The sequence below is a fragment of the Cupressus sempervirens genome, chromosome 3, assembly GCF_028749045.1.
Source record: "Cupressus sempervirens isolate cs-2001-9-10 chromosome 3, ASM2874904v1, whole genome shotgun sequence".
NCBI classification, from domain to species: domain Eukaryota; kingdom Viridiplantae; phylum Streptophyta; class Pinopsida; order Cupressales; family Cupressaceae; genus Cupressus; species Cupressus sempervirens.
The window spans coordinates 1,100,780,723-1,100,796,131 of record NC_143120.1 but is presented as its reverse complement, the minus strand read 5'-3'; positions in this window follow the sequence as shown (position 1 = coordinate 1,100,796,131).

Genomic DNA, 15,409 nt, shown 5'->3' with positions numbered 1-15,409 from the left:
GTAACTATACTGGTTACACTAAGAATAATAATGGTGGAAAAAGGGAAGAAACATCTTGGTTTAAAGGTACTTGTTATAAATGTGGAGGAGGAGGAGATAGAGCTTTTGAATGTACTAAATTTGGGAAGAATATTAGAGGTAATAATATATAAATACTTTTTCTTGTGAAGAAGTTGTTGAAATTCCTAAAGAACCTAAAAATGGTGAGAATCTGAATGAAGAAGTTGATGGAGAACCTATTTTGAGAAGACGTTTTTTCAAAACTAGATGTAGGGATAGCTAGAAAATACTACAAGGTAATCATTGATAGTGTAAGTTCTAATAACTTGGCATCTAAGGAATTGGTTAACAAATTACAGTTGTAGAGATTGAGATATTCTAAGCCTTATCATGTTACTTGTAAGTGAGAAATCCCTTGTTAAATTCAAACTTGGGAATTATCATGATCAAGTCTTGTGTGATGTTATGCCTATGGATTGTTGTCATATTCTTTTGGGTAGATCTTGGAAGTATGATAGACAAGCTTTGCATGATGGTAGATTGAATCAATATGCTATTTGGGTAAATGGAAGAAGCACATATTGTTTCCCTTGGTAGAGAAACTTGAAGAGAATCACTGTACCATAGTTAGAGTGTGTTTGGTTGAAGGTAATCAAATTTCAAGAGATATGAAGGAAAACAATGTTTGTTTTTCTTTGATTCTTAAAATGAATAAGAAAGAAGATGAGTTAGAGCATGCACCCAAGATTGCATTTTTGCTAGTGAAGTTTCAAGATATTATTTATGATAATGTACTTGATGGTTTACCACTTATGAGAATTATAAGTCATTGTACAATTTTGATATCTGGAGCTAGTTTGCCTAATAAAGTATCACATAGATTGACCCCTGATGAAAAGGCTAAATTCAATAAACAACTACAAGAGTTTCTTGAGAAGGGTTTGCTTAGAGAAAGTTTGAGTCATTATGCAATACCTGTTGTGTTAGCACCTAAGAAGAATGGGGAATGGAGAATGTGCACTGATTCTAGAGCTATAAGCAAGATAATAAGTGAAATATAGATTCTCTTTGCCTAGGATGGATGACATAATGGATAGTTTGAGTGGAGCAAAGTATTTTACCAAGATTTATTTGAAAACTGGCTATCATCATATCAAAATTAGAGAAGGGGATGAATGGAAAACTGCTTTTAAGACTAATGAAGGTTTGTATGAATGGTTGGTTATGCCTTTTGGTATAACTAATGCACCTAATATTTTTATGAGGTTGATGAATGAGGTTTTGAAAAGATTCTTGGGATAATTTGTGATTGTATATCTGGATGACATTTTGATATTCTATAAGACTAAGGAAGAGCATCTTGAAAATGTTAGACAAGTGTTGCAAAGATTGAAAGAGGAGAAATTGCTGATTAACTTGAAGAAATGTTCATTTATGAAGGAAGAAATTGTGTATCTTGGCTTTGTTATTTCAGCTGATGGTTTGAAATGGATCCTAAAAAGGTGGAAGTTATTCTTGATTGGCCCACACCTGAGAATGTTGGAGAGGTACGATCATTTTATGGATTAGAAAGTTTTTATAGGAAGTTCATCATAGATTTAAGTTATATTTGTAATGCTATGACTAAGACTATGAGAGGAGATAAACATGATTTCAAGTGGACACATGGAGTGCAAAAGAGTTTTGAAACATTGAAACAAAAGATTGTAGAATTTCCTACACTTGCTTTGCCTGATTACAGTAAATTTTTGCAAGTTGAATGTGGTGGATGTGCCATTGGAGCTATTTTGATTCAAGAAGGAAGACCTATAACTTTCTTTAGTGAGAAATTGAATGATGCTAAGAGAAAATATTTAGTTTATGATCAAGAATTATATGCTATTGTTCAAACTTTTAAGAAATGAAGATATTATTTTATGCCTAAGGATTTTGTGTGGTATACTGACCATAAGTCTTTGCAGTATTTGAGAAGTTAAAATAAGTTGAATCAGAGACATATGAAGTGGATTGAGTTTTTTTAGAACTTTTCTTTTTCTTTGAAACATAAGAGTGGACAACTAAATGATGTTATTGATGCTTTGTGCAAAAGAAGGAATTTGCTCACATAAATGAGAACTAAGGTACATGGTTTTAACGATTTGAAGTATTTTTATGAAAATGATCCTAATTTTATGTTTTAAATACAAATGGGAAATGTATACTTATGAGAAGAGGGCAGGGGTGGGGGGGGTGAATTAGAAGTACTAGTCTTTAACCAATAATTTTTTTAACTTAAAACAATACATGCATAAACATATTGAAATAACATGTAAAGTAAATGCATCCACATAAACACTTGACACCAGATATGATTACCTAGAAACCCTCCAATGAGAAGGTAAAATTGGGGTGGGGATGACACCTACAATTCTTCACTACTACAACAATAAAGTTCTCTTGTTAAGGTTACATAGTTTGACCATTCTCATGATCTACCCTGTGAAAGGCCAACCCTATTAGAGGCTTACAAAGGATTGTTAGATCCTACCCTGTTAAAGGATTTTAACACCCTATTAAAAGTATGCTTAGCTAAAGGACTTTAGACAATCACTTGAAATGTTACCCTGTTAAAGGATTTTACAATGACTGTTAAATCAACCTTAGTCCAAAGGATTTCACCTTGCTGATACAATTGTTAGAAAGTAACAATAGAATGTTTGATATGATACACTTACAAATTTTTCCTTACTGATTTTAGACCACAATTCTATCCATCTTTGATCCTCTTGATCTATTAAATCAATGCTGTATATCTTCTCCTTTGTTCTACAAACTAATTCTGCAATTCTTTCACAATTCTAAGTCACCTTGGACAATTCACCCCTTTCACTTCCTTCAATTCTTCACTCACACACACACACACACACACACACACACACTCTCTCTCTCTCTCTCTCTCTCTCTCTCTCTCTCTCTCTCTCTCTCTCTCTCTCTCTCTCTCTCTCTCTCTTTTTAAATTATGGGGCCTCATCTCCTTTTAAAAAGACTTTGGTGGCTTAAGGTTAGGTATGAATCTACGACTAAGATTCATTCATTTTTCCCACTCAATTCCTTCAATTTTTTTATTGGTTGCATGTTGATCGCACAGGGAATCCAAATAGATTCAATCTTATCTTCAAAGCTTTGAGATCTATCCATAAGTCAGCTCAAAAATGGTTTACATAGTTGTTTGTGCCTTCACAAATGACTAGGTCCATTCTATGTTACTCAACACTTGATAATACTAATGCTCAACACTTACTATAATTATATCTTGCTCGACACTTGAACTTGCTCAGCATCAACTCTTCACTTGAAACTTGAACTGCTCAGCACATGAGTGACTCGACACTCATTGCAACTTGGCATGTATACATATTATACTCATTATGTGTTACAAGCTCAACATGAACTTAGTAAATATCTTAAGTGTGTTGACACTCAATTGTCAAAACCAATCTGAGATCAACAATCTTCCCCTTTGACATGAGTGGCAAAAACACTTAACTGTACATAAAAAATCTAATTTCCTTGAGTATAATATACATATAGTTTGACATACGTACAAAACTTCAAAATTTTCAAAACTCTGTAGTAGACTCATATAACTTAAAATTTTATAACTCCCCTTGAGTTAGTTTTCCCATTCTGTATCCAGAATTCCTTCTCTTAGTAGATTTTCTTCATGCTTATACTCTTTGTCTTCAAAATTTTTGACACTCTATTTCTATCTGATATGCTCTGTTTTCTGCCCTTTTGCTGATTGCTTCCCCTTTGTTTTCTCTCCCCCCTTTTGGGTATTTCTTCTCTTCTCTATTATCTCCCCCTTTCATATATATCTCCCCCTTTTATTAACACTTTATTATCTCCCCCTTTTTGACATTGATGTCAAAGGGTCTATACATTGATTGTGTATTTGTCCAAAAATTTCTTATGGACTTCCATTATGATCTTCAAATCAACATCCTAGTTGTCTAATGCAACATCTAAGGACTTGATCTGGATGGCTATTTCTACTGCAAGATGAACTAGACCATCCAATATTGAAGGATTGGGGTCTTTCTTTGATACTCTTTCTACATAGGCTAGTTCTTTTTGGAGTATTTTCATATGGGGGTAAGGGAGGCTTGCATGTTAATCAACTTGGCTTTTATGTTAGCATCTTCTACTGTTAACACAACTAGTTGATTTTGTGTATGAAGTGCTGAATGAAAGTGCTTCTCACTTTGAGCCATACTTTGGGGTAGTTGCATGCCTGAAACTTTCAAATTCCTTTCCAAACTCAAAATTCTATGGCTCATTTCTTGTGTGAAGTGTGTGGGGTCACACAATTTTGTGTACAATGAGAATATATTCTCAAGTACCTTCTTCACTTTCTCAATTTTGTTAGCCAGTTCAACTTGTGATAGTGCTATCTCACAAGATATATTTTCATTTACTTTCCCTTGAAATTTCTTTTTAGACCATCCCATGAGTTTAACATTGGTTTTCTGGTCTTCATTTGTCACCTGGTCAACAATTTTTGATAGTTGTTCTAATATGGGCTTTGATTCATTAGGTGTTTGCAAACTGAAAGCATCTAAAAAGATGTCTTTGATCTCCTAAAGTGCTTGCTTCTATTTATACTCTTTCCTGAGTATCTCTTGATTCTTCTTTCTTTCCAATGCCTCTTGCATGATGTTGATCTGATCTATGGTCATTGTTGCATAATCATATTTTGGTATCACTATCTCTTCAACTAACAGTGCATCACCATAGTGGAATACCTTAGTAACTTTTTTTGAGCTTGAGCCTGGTGTAGAAATTTGCAATGGTATTGCATTAGTGCTTGGCCTCTAAAGGACTTTAGTAGGAGTGCTAGTGGTTGGTATGTTTACCAATGTCTAAATGGATTCTTGCTCCTTCTTCTTGGGTATGTCCTTGTCTTCATCAGATTTGCCTTGATCAATTATGATCAATTGTGGTGCACCTTGTGTTTGTGCAGTAGGTATAGAAACATTTATCTATCATTGTTCTTTTGTTGGCTCCTTTTCTTCTGCAGTCTAAATTTCATCAAATTTTGTAGCAGTGTCAACCTTTGTAGATTTATCCTCTATTTTTATTAATGGTTGAGCACTAGTAGCTATAGGGGTGACAATAGGTGGTTCTTGTGTGCTCACCTTTTCCCTTGTTATATCAGCTACAACCTTTTGTAATTCATCCACATTGACTAATACAAGATTTTCACATAGCCTTGCTTGTAATGTTTATTGATCAAGTATCTTTTTCAAATCTTTTGTATTTAATGGATTGATGTTCTAAGGAGATTTTTCAGGAACATCTTTCACTATTATAGTTTCTATAGTTGTAATTATGTCATGTGGAGGGCTCATGGCTGGTAGTTGCGAGTCTTCAATACTCTGTTATGCTTACTGCTCCTTAGCTGTTGCCACCTCATATTTCTTTTATTCTGTCTCCTCCACTGTAGTGTCTTCTTTCTCTTTTTCTATTTCTTCGTCCTTGTCCTCACCTTCTTCTTCATTATTCCTTCCCTCAAAGGGATCTGCCTCTCCTTCTTTGACCATTGTTAATCCATATATTAACCTCCACATTTGTGTGGACTTCTTCACAAAATCCTCAATTTTATTTTGGAAAATGCTAAATGTCATGTACTTTGGTGCAAATCTGCTACGATATTTCTTATTTGCCTTAGTTATTTGTCCTTTTGAAAATTCTAGCATCACTTGTGCCAATGTAGATTCTCTTATTTCTTTCTCCATTTAGGAAATAGTGCCATTTATTCTCAACAATAATCTACAAATATTTGGGCATTGTGTTATCAAATTCAAGAGGAGTATTCTTGTATTTTTCCATCATGGCATATACAAAATCTTCAACCATGTTATGATCCTCTCTACTCAGTTTACCAAATTCAATGTTTTTCAAACTAGTCAAATCTGCATTATCTCTAACATTATCACAAATGTTTTCAAGATCAGATTTGGGAACATGACTTACCATTCTGAATTGGCTTGTGTCCTTTGACTCCATCTTCTCATAATCTGATTCTGGTTGTGCAACATATTTTCTTCTCAGTTTCTTTTGCACAGGACCAATCTACTTGGTAGCCTTGGTTTTCTCTTTGGCTTGCTCCTTGGCCTTTTGAGTGGTTTCCCTTGTAGTGGCTCTAGTTGCTAGAGATGCAAGCTTTGTTGCACTAGGATTTGTAGTCTTCTTTGCCTTTAGTTGTGTAACTGGCCGTGCCTTTGTTTTTCTATTCTTTGCTTGAGGCTTGGTTGGTGCTTCCTCGACATCTTCTCCCTCGACACCTTCTTCTTCCTGATCCTCACCAATGCCTTGGGTAAAAGCAAGAGGTTCTTGACCTTGTACCTCTTCTTCCTCTTCTTCTTCTTCTTCATCATATTCTTCATCTTTGCCTTCAACACCTTCCCAAACTTAGCTTTAAGTTTCTTCACCATTTTGTCTTTCTTCTTCAAAGTTGATGCTATCTTTAGTTCCATCTCAACCTTTGATTTAACAACATCATAGTTACTAAATTTTTTAGCAGTCTTGTCAACTTCTTTTGCAAGAAGTGCAGTGATAGTAGCTAAAGCTTCATTAATGTTTATTTCATAACATAGAGGCCTTAACCATCTAACTCTAGGTACTGTAGCCTGGATGAAGGTGCAATCAATGTATACTAAAAAGAAAATATCATTGTAATATTTCTCCACTAGGGAAACAAGAATTCTCAACCTCTGTTTCATGGATTGCTTGAAATCTTCAAAATAACTAGTCATCACTGACTCAAAATTCTCTCCCATTTGTTCAATATACTCATTTATTTGCACAACAGCTGACCTATTGGTCTTCCATCCTACTCTACCAAAAGATGACAATTCATTTTGAACATAGAAAAATATACAAATCAATATTGAACCAAATTACATTGAGCACTTTTAGACTTCCTTATTGCTCGTAGGTTTTCAATTATTTGTTGCAACTGGAGTTTTGCGAGATCATAAGTATGATCTTTCTTGACTATCTTGTAGCCTACATCAACTACTATACATGGAACACTATTTAGTCAGTTGATTGATAGAATTTATGTGATATGACTCTAACAAAAAATTCAAGAAGTGGATCTTTGATAGTGTCAATAGTCATCCCATGCTTATTCCACTTGGCTCCTGTATTTCGCTCAATCACCTCTTTGAGTCACTTCTCAATGTTTTGGGCCGATCTAGGGTTGGGTATCTAGTAACCCTATTTATAATCCTCTTTGAAAATTTGATAGGTCCTCCTTCTAGCCACATACATCTGTCATATATTCTTCTCAGAACAATTTTGATCCATTCAGTTTTGAAGACAGTTAGAAAATCTAGGGCATGAGTTAAGCCCTTTCTCTGTAAAATTTTGAATTCCTCCTTTAACACTCTATTTTCACATAACCTATCATATTCCTATCTAATTTCCATATCTCCAATTCCTCTTACCTTGTAGTTATAACACTTCCTCACATCTTGGACCATAACAACCTTAGGTGTAATAACAAATAACGCGCCTGATGGATCATTCTTGTATGCAACCTCTGGTATGGCCCTAAAATTTGGTTGTTTTACCTCATTTCTAACTAATTGAACTTCAAATGGTTCCTTCTCCTTTACATCTTATAACTCAAATAAAAAATATGAAACTACGTAGCTCGGTAGGTGAAGAATACCTTTGAAATCGATGAACTGATGCTCGATCTTTGTTATGATTTGTGCAAATGTTTAGTTATTTCTTGTAAATTGCTTCTTCGCTCTGCTCACTCTTGTTCTATGTTTGTAATGATGAAAAAATATGTAAAATTTTCCCTTATACCCTTTCAAAATGTAGTGTTTATTGCATGGTACATGTACAATTGTAAACTTAGCTTCAATACAATTTCTATTTTACTTAGCATCGATTAGTTTCACCATCACTCGAAAGCTATAAGAATTACCCTTACTTCGCACCAATAGAGATTTCCCTCACTCAAAAGCTACTACTGACTCGACTTCCACTGATTTTGGCTGACAGCTTGGCACATACTAGGATTTTACTCGACAATTGAAGAGAACTTTTCACACTCGACAGTAGGATGAAAACTTAAAGATTTAACCTTGGATTTTACTTATTATCTTGCATCTTTCTTTATGTTAATACATCTATTTTAGTACTAATTTCTCTTGGAACTAATGTATGATAAAACATTTAAATATCAGTCCCACATACCTCCTTTTTACTTAGTTTGATGAGATGTGACCACTTGACCTATCAGGTGAAAAGATCTCTTCATTTGATGTGCTGCATCCATCTTTCTTTCTCCATGTTTTGTTCATCTCTCCTCTGATGTGTTCAACATCTACCTTTCCTTTTCCTTTGCTGAACTTTGAGTTAGGTGCCTTTGTCCTTGTTGGACAATGCTTGCTGATATGACCAGACTTCAAACAACTAAAGCATTTAGTTTGACTCAACCATCTATTGTAGTTACCACTAAAGTGTGTACTTATGCAATTCTTAGGGATGTGTCCATATTATTGACAATAATGACAGCTATGTCTTGTATTATAATCCTAGTTATAGGAGTTTTCATAGCTTCTTCCCTTTGTTGGCTTGTTTGATGACCATTTGGGCTTAGATTTGCATTTAAAGGCTCTGTGTCCAAACTTCTGACAATTGTAGTAGTGTCCTTCAAATTTTGGTTCATGCATGGTTTTGGTTCTGCATTCATGTGCTTGATGACCTTGTTTGTTGTACTTGTGACAATGAGTCATGTTCTTTGGCTTAGCATTCTGACTAGCATTCTTGTTCCTACAAACATTGGCTGTATGTCCTTTCTTACCACAATGATGACAAGTAGGTTTAGAGCTCTTACCTCTGTTGTTTCTTTCCTTAGTAGCTTTGGATGATTCTCCTTCTTCTATACTTATGTAGCCCAATCTTGACGTGTCTTTACTAGATCTTGGGGATTTCAGTAGTTTCTCTAATTTGTTCCATGTTGATCGCATAGGGAATCCAAGTAGATTTGATCTTATCTTCAAAGCTTCAAGATGTATCCAGAGGTCAACTCAAAAATGGTTTACATTATTGTTTGTGCCTTCATAAACAACTTGGTCCATTCTATGTTACTCGACACTTGATAATACTGATGCTAGACACTTCTATAATTTTATCTTGCTCGACACTTGAACTTGGTCGACATCAACTGTTCACTTGACACTTGAACTACTCAACACATGAGTGACTCAACACTCATTACAACTCAACATCTATACATATTTATACTCGACATGTGTTACTAGCTTGGCATGAACTTAGTAAATATCTTAAGTGTGTTGACACTCAATTATCAAAACCAATATGAGATCAACATTTTATAGAACCTTGGAAATATTGTAAGGAACATATGGTGAGAGATAAGTGGACTGATTATTTCATTTAGGAAAACAAGTTGTTTAAGGGAATTAATTCATATATACCTATAGGATCTATCAAAGAAAACATCATAAAAGAGAATCATAGTGGTGGGCTTGTTGAAAATTTTGGGATTGATCAGATAGTAAAGTTGATTTTAGATAGGTACTTTTGGCCACATATATATAAGGATGTATAGAAGATGGTAAGAAGTTACATAATTTGTCAAACAACAAAAGGATCTAGTCAAAATTTTTGGGATTATATTCATCATTACCTATACCTGATAAGCCTTGGGAAGATATGAGTATGGATTTTGTTCTTGGTTTTCCTAGAACTCAGAGGAGTAATGATTCTATTTTAGCGGTAGTTGATAGATTTTCAAAGATGAATCATTTTATACCTTGTAAGAAGACATTTGATGCTATGCATGTAGTTGAATTATTCTTTAAGGAGATGGTAAGATTGCATGGATTTCCTAGAACTATTATTTCAAATAGAGATACTAGATCATTGGTTATTTCTGGAGGAAACTTTGGAAGAAGTTGAATATAGAGCTAAAGTTTAGTTCTACACTTCATATGCAAATAGATGGACAAATAAAATTTATGAACAAAATTTTGGGTAACCTGTTGAGATGTTTGGTTAGAGATAAGCCAACTAGTTAGGACTTAATTTTGGCACAAGAAGAGTTCACATACAATAATTCTTTGAATAGGAGCACTAAGAAGACACATTTTGAGATTGTTACTAGAATGAATCATAAAGGAACTACTAAATTGAGAGATCTAAACCTTGAGACAAAAAGAAGTGTTGAGCTAAATAATTTACAAATTTCATGAAGGCTTTACATGAGGAAGTTAAGATGAATCTAGAAGACAATAATTTGGAATACATACAAAGAGCAGATAAAAGGAGAAGACATAAATATTTTGAAATTGGTGTTGAGGTAACGATTCACTTGAAGAAAAATAGATTTTTTAGTTGGTACTTACAATAATCTAAAGATTAAGAAGTTTGGTCCTTGTAATATTCTAAGGAAGTTTTATAGTTGAAATTTCTTTGAAGTTGAATTCCCAAAAGAAATTGATATTTTGCCTATATTCAACATTGTAGATATCTTTGAGTATTTTGAATTAGATGATAAGATGAAAGGTAACTTGGATTATGCTAAGAAGAAAAAATATAGCATATAGACAATCTTGAGTAGCCGAATAAGTAAAAGCACTAGAAGAAATGACTATATGGAATACCTAGTACAGTGGAAGGAAAAACTAGCTAAAGATAGTTCATGGATTACACAAGATGATTTGGGTCTATATAATTCAAGTCAAAATATTAGTCATGCTTGAAGTGGACATCAATTATTTATAGACCCCAAGTTTTTGATTTAGGAGCATCTTGGGTCTTTGAGAAATATTGCATCAACCAAAAATATTTCCTATATTCTATATTTCTTGAGTTTTGTGTCATTCTTTATAGTCTTTTTTTCATGCTATTTTCATCCTGTGTAGCATGTTGTTATGATTGGAATGGTTTCCATTGATTACGTGATGTCTTGTGAAGTTAGGAGCTAACTCCTAACATGTGTGGGCCTACCTTCAAGTGCACATTGTCTAATATTGTCGCTTGTGTGGATTTTGGTTTACTCGTCCAAGTATGGACCTATATTGTAATTAATACTTGACTAGTTGACTTGTGACTTAGATAGCTATAAAAGAAGCTTGGATAGATGTAGGAAAGGGGATTTTATAGAAGAAGAGAAGATAGAAGATGTGAGATCAAGCTCTACGACTGTATATTTATTATTTTGTGCAAGGCCACAACCCAAAAGGTCTCACAACCGTACATGTTGTGGTTTCTTTATAAGTGAAGTGAAATAATTACACTTGCAAATATACTGCATCTAACCTTTTATTTTATGTGGTTTCATTTATCTTTGTGTAGCTTCTTTTTGCATCTCTAAGTGGGGAGTACTGGGTGGTTGAAGTTGAGTTTATTGCACATGTTCTTCAATTCCCCTGTACCTCCTTGCATCACCGATTAACAAATTGTGCAAGTTAGACATTATAGATCAAGTTGTGGCATTTTGAGGGGTTATAATAGTCAATCAAATTAATTGGTGATGAGTAATGATCTTCGTTGAGTAGTTGTTTTGCATGATGACAATGGCATAAATCCTTACAAATTTATTTCTGGAAAAATTGACCAAATTATTTAACTTCAAGGTTTCAAATGACTATTTTTCAATCCACTGAGTAGCCTAGTTGGAAATAAATGTGTATTTTCATGAGGGGGTCTTTGCTGGTATATTTAATTTATGTAGAACTTGATAAAATGTGACCACAAACCAATATATTTTTATATTTTATAATTTTTATGATGAATGCAAGTTTCTAACAATGAAACTACATGAATTCCTATTCTAACCACCCGTTCAAAATAAAATTATTGATAGGTAATAAGAAGTTAAAGAATTTTTTTGAAAAAATGAAATTCCTAATAGACATAAGTTATAGTAATAATGCATCTATAGATTAAACCATCAAAAGGATTAAGAAGGAAACCAATGAAATTAGGAGTGGCACATCCTTAACTCCATTGATGCAATTGTCAAAGGAACTTAATAAAATTTGTAAGATATTTCATGATTCATCAAATTCTGTAGCCACAAAAAGTGCATTCGCATAAGACAACAAAGGAATTTGTTAGCAAATATGATAGACACAACAACTAATTAATCACACAAGCATTAAAACACAATAAAAATATTGATTCCATTGCTATTCATGAATATAAATTCATAAAGCAAACACACATTCCAGCAAGAAATACTACACGTAGAAAGAAAGAACCTTGATTAAATTCTATATTGCATCAAAATACCAACCTTGAATACATATTACATCTTTGTATTTATAAGAAATCTTGTCCTTCATGCAATTTTTGTATCTAGGGTTTTTTTTTCCTTGAGAAAAGCATGCTAAAAATACTAATTTTAAGCAAATTATGTATAAAATGACTCCTAAGTGCTAAGTAGGCCCACACTCTTTATTTTATTAATACATGGTGCATGGACCTATACATGACTTCAAAACCATCAAAGAAGAAAGTTATAAGATGAAAGAAGACTTATAGATGAACTCAAAGTCTCTGGGACTTCTAAAAATGCAAACTCAACCTTCTTTGTGTCTCTCTACTAGTTAAACTATCACCAAAATGCACTTTCAATGCATGAAAATTCCCAAAAAAAAGGAACTCAAAGTTAACTGTTAGCACCACTGCAAGTGATAAAAAATTCGCGGACCTATGCATCTTTATGTATCACAAGGTCAAAACTGGCAAGATTTTTTGAAGCCCCAAAATTTTAGTTTTTAGCATCCGAGTCTTGTTGACCTTCAACTAAAATTATTTTTGGATGTGTTGTCCTAAAATTTTTGATAGAGGAAAAAATCTCATGAGGCTTTGAAAAATATAAGGCTTGATATTTTCCTTTTACTCCTCTATGAAAATCTTGGACCTCCTATTGCACTTCCACAAACTCATTCAATTTTGAGTCCAACTCCTTCAGTGTCTCCTCAACTTTAACTATTCACCAAACATCATTCTTAGAAGACACTTTTTCAAAAAATTCTCAAAAATATTGAACCAATTTCTCCACTGAGTATAAGTTCATTTTGGAGCCATCTCCAAAAATATCCAAATTGGTTGCATTATAATATTTATTACCTTCCAAAAATTGGGCTTGAGTTCTATCCTGCATTTCCTTAATATCTTCATATAGAGCTAGCATAACCCTATTCCCCAATTATATCTTTCAATCTAGTCATTGATCTTATCGAACTCTAATTTGATATAGAAATTTAACAACATCTAATCTCTTTGGCCTTTTATCATTTTCTATGCCTCTAGGTCATTAGTCAAGGTGGACAACTCATCCATTAGCTCAAAATCCTAGTTGACTATTGTCACCTACTTTTCTACATTCTTGTTTATGTTATGAAATAAATGCATATTAGCTTCTATTATATACACTTCTTGCTCTTCAAAAATATAGTGCCATCTCTTGCACAAATCAAACAATGAGTCACAAGTAATTGGGGCCAGAACTCATTTTTTGAGGGAAACCATTAGAGAAATATCAAGGTGATCTAGGTAAATGCATATTAGCATCTGTTGTCTATACTCCTTGATCTTCAAGACTATAACATCATCTCTTGTACACATCTAAAAATGAGTTACTGTGTTATGGAGTTGGAGCTCATTTTTTGAGGGCAACCATTAGAGAAATCTTAGGGTAATCCAAGTTAGTGGGAGCTACCACCTCTTTAAAAAATTCCCATTAGACATCATTTTGTCTTCTCAAAACTTGGAGTTCTTCTCTCCTTGATCCAATTTCCAAAACACTTGCTTGAGACCTAGAGTCATCAATGCCTTGGTGATGTCCTTAGTAAGATTCCCTAATATAACCTCTTGCATTTGATAATCTTAGGATGTTATGGTTTTTGGATTAGAATGGAGTGGAGGGATGGCTATATGCACCACCATGTCATTCTGCCTATTCTTCACAATAAAGGCTAGTCGATGTGGCTCCTCCAAGGGGGATACTGTAGTTTGCACAACTTGTGTCAAAACTAATAACCATTCCTTTAGAGTTTAGATATATCTTCTTTGTTAGATCTATACTTCTCATGCCAACTATGTTGGATTAGTAGCTATTGAAGGAACCTACTAACTAGATTACAAAATTGTTGTAATTGTTGATCTCTTTCCATTGTCTATACTCTTTGGGGAATCCTCTACCATTGGTTATTCCACACTTGAGGTGACCATTATTGTAGTAGGAATGGATGATAATGGTTGCATTATTAAGGGATCCTTTTCCTCTATTTTGACTATCTGACCCTCTATGATAGCTTCCTCTAAGTGAACTACCTATATCTCCCCCTCTAAAATAGTTTATCTTTTCTCTTCTAGCATGTAAGGGAGCATTGACATAGTTTCCCACTCTAGTGGAGGTGGAGGAGGTGTCTACACTCTTTGGGGAATCCTCTACCGTTGGTTATTCCACACTTGAGGTGACCATTATTGTAGTAGGAATGGATGATAATGGTTGCACTATTAAGGGATCCTTTTCCTCTATTTCAACTATTTGACCCTCTATGATAGCTTCCTCTAAGTGAACTACCTATATCTCCCCCTCTAAAATAGTTTATCTTTTCTCTTCTAGCATGTGAGGGAGCATTGACATAGTTTCCCACTCTAGTGGAGGTGGAGGAGGTGTTTATGGTTATCTAGGAGATAAGGAAGTATGCCAACTAGATCCTCTAGGAGAGGAGGTATTGTATTCCAATCATCACCTAATGGCTCCTAGTGCAGTGTGTCCCTTATCTCTCATCCCTCCAAATGTTTCCCAATGGGCACCCCACCAAAATGTGAGACAATGAACACATCTAACCCCTCTCCTAGTGTTGACTTAGTCAATCCTTTATGCTCATGATATGTAGACTCTCCTTCTCTCTTCTTCAGTGATCTTGGCCGAATGCATCCTCTTATTAAGAGGGAGATGATCATTTTCTTCCTCTTGTTCTTCTTCATTAACCTGTTTAACCCTACTACCATCATCTTTATTTTGCTTCATTTTGAGATTGATGGGAAGGCTTCAGTCTAGACTCGAGGTTCTTTAGCCTATTCTTCTCCCATCTAACTAGACTTCCTCTTCTTCTTTCCCTTGACCTTATTGTCCCTTTAGATGTATGTCACATCCCTTGCATATTTGTACATATTCTAGGGCCTGACTAGGGACTTCTCCTTGTAGGTGGTGATAGTCACTTTGGTCCCTTTTTCCTTTTTTAGTCTAATAGGTTCCTTAAAAGTTGAAACATTAGGTATAATATCCAAGGGGTAAGGCTTCTTTACCCATTCCTTTGTCATCTCAATAACATGCCTAGTTTGATGTTGTATATCATCA